A 2,823-nucleotide genomic window follows, 5' to 3' on the forward strand; every position below is an offset into this window, starting at 1 on the left:
TCGGTATCTAAAACGTGTCGACGACAACGACGAGGATGAGGACGAAGAATGGTGTTTGAATCGTTGCAATTATAGAGAGGCGCGCGATTCAATATCGCGGCGAGGAACGACACTGCGGCAGATATTCTAAATGCGTGTTATCGTTTGTTGGCGTACTATTTTAACGTGTTATCTCAGTCCACGTCCGCCATGGAACCGCAAACACGCCCGTTCGCTCTCTCCGCGTGCTCGCTTCGAGACGAGCGCACTTCAACGCTCGGTAACTCGCGCGATCGTTATATGTGTATTGGTGCGTGCAACAAGCGAGCGCAACAGACGATCCCTGGCGCGGAGAACGAACGAGGCTGATACTCGGATGCAAACAGGGGTGGAGGCATGCGACGGAAGCCGCGTGTTATTGCAGTTAATCGCCGCGAATTTTGTTTATCTTGCAGTTAAAAATCGTCCCTTCTTCTTCCCCCTCTCTCCCTAGAATCGTTGTAGGATGGCGAGAATGTAAAATTTGGATGCTCGAAGAGGGAATTGTTGGTTGGGGAGGGGGAAGTACGATAACGATAACTTGCGAATTCATTCGAGAATAAAATTCTCGAGAGTTGCTCTCGATCTCGTGTGAATATATACATATCGTATCGAAAGAATCTCAGTTAAAAAATACAGCTCTCTAATTAATTAATATTAATTATTAATTAATAATAATATGAAAGGATCCAGGTGTTATTGGCAATAACGTGTATATATTTGTGTCACGGTTATAAATCGTTATAATTCGATAAAATTCCTTTCTCCCTTTCTCTCTTTTCGCCCCTCCCCAATCCACGCGTTTACCGAGGCGTAATTACAAGCTGACGTTCCTATAAATTCGTATCCTCCTCGTGGTATCGGTTACGATTCCACAGGGTTAACGCCTTCTTCGTGGCTGCAATTATGCGCCTGGAAACCTACTAATCTTCTAACATGCTCGTAGCATCCGTGAAACGGAACTATCTAATCTTCGAGCGGGACGGTTCGAGGCGAAAGAGAGAATTTATCGCGCCTCGGCCCCAGCGGCGGGGATAGAAACCGGGAAGAAAACGAATCGATCCGCTCGATAATATAATATCGCGTTCAATAAACCTTCTTCCCTCTTTGGACGAACCTGTAGAATCCAAAGCGGGCGGGTGATTCAACCGCTTCTTCTTTTGCCATCAATGGCACCGCATTGTTCCACGCTTCCGTGTAATGCACGCACACGCGTGCGAGCGCGCGCGACGGCCGCAACTGCGCGCGACAGAATTCTGCAGAAGTAGTTGTCGTATGTTTTCCCCGCGTACAATGTTCGTGACTGGTTTTATCGCCGGCGGGGCCCTTCGCTGCCTCGTCGCCTACCACACGAGCCTCGTTGGCGGCGGTGATTGCGCGAAAACACGCGTTTCGCGATTTATTTCGCGCTTTTCGACTGTTCATCGATGGAGTCGAGGTGTATTTCGATCGATTGCGAAACAGTTCGATCACCTTTCGATCACCTTTCGATCACCTCTCGTTCAATCGTCTTCGATCACGGCCACGATTGCATTTCGTTATTTATTTATAACATTGTTCGCATTGATCGCAGGAATCGAGATGTGTCTCGATTGATTGGCAGTGTTCGATCATCCTTTGGATCCCCTTTTCTTATCGTAACTTTTCTATATAATAACGTAATTGCAATTGCGTTTTACAATCGATTTTCGATCGATCGCAGAAGCCAAGTCTTCAGGCTGCTCAACGCGTCGATCGTAGAAATCGAGAATATTTGGAAGAGTTCGATCACCTTAGAAGTTCGTTTGACCGTAACCTTTCGTCTAGAGTGGCGTAATTGGCGTAGTCACGAATGCGTTTCGCGATTGCCGTAATGACATAACGAGTCTAACATTCGACTTTTTTTTTTTTTTTTTTTATCACGTTCCCGGCCACGTGAGTTTCGCCGGTGATATTTATCGTAAGAAAAACTTGAAAGGGGGGAAAAGAAAAAAAAAATGATAATAGTCTTACGAAGCTCGAGTACCAATGTTGATAATGTGATTATTCTAAACAGTTGAGTGTTGTAATCGTAATCGTTCTGCGATTTCGTTGTAGTCTCTTGTAGAAAGCGGATTGAGCTGCAACCAGCATTTGTGCAACAGTAGCGCTTTGGACAATTTGAAATTCTGTGTACAAGAGAAAATACGATTTACAAGAGAAAATAATTTTAAATGGAAAAATCTATCCTTTACACCTCCATTAAAAGTCTTTAATAAACAATAGAAGTAGAATCGTTTCATCGATACACGAATCAATTAATTAAGAATTATTTGAATTAAAAAATAAACATCCCCCTATCTACGTACGCTCATCACCGTTAAATCCGGCGTGGAAACTGCGAAATAATGTGTTTGCTAGTTGGTAGTTCGGTAGTAATAACATTGCGGTCTATGACTGGAAGAGGGAAATAGTGTCTCGCCGTGTTATAAAGTTACACAGGCCGATCGCGGTAACGCGATACACTGCATCGGTACGAGGAACAGTAGTTAGAGATCTTGCTTAAGAGGGGGGGAGCGGGTGGCTCGAGGAAAAGGGAAAAAAAATAATGCGGCAGCGGTGAAAACGGCATTGGATCGGCCACCATACGTCACCGTGTAGTACGCTTCGCGTCGATGATAAAATTGTATCTACGAGCCCCCGCTATCGTTTTTCTCTGTTGACCGCTGTCAAAACCACCATCTCGTAAAATCTCGTTCTTTGTGTCGTTCCTTCTTTTTCTTCCGTTTTTTTCTTTTTTTTTTTCCTTTTTTTTTCTTTTTTTTTTTTTTTTTTTTTTTTTTTTTT

At 44.0% G+C, this 2,823-nt stretch overlaps 1 protein-coding gene across 2 annotated transcripts in view; it reads left to right on the forward strand.

Annotated features, from left to right (window-relative positions):
- Positions 1 to 2,823, forward strand: part of LOC102681636 (receptor-type guanylate cyclase Gyc76C-like) — a 72,009-nt gene that overhangs the window by 10,484 nt on the left and 58,702 nt on the right. The window lies entirely within an intron of this gene.

This window comes from Apis dorsata, unplaced genomic scaffold (genome assembly GCF_000469605.1).
Source record: "Apis dorsata unplaced genomic scaffold, Apis dorsata 1.3 scaffold_256, whole genome shotgun sequence".
NCBI classification, from domain to species: domain Eukaryota; kingdom Metazoa; phylum Arthropoda; class Insecta; order Hymenoptera; family Apidae; genus Apis; species Apis dorsata.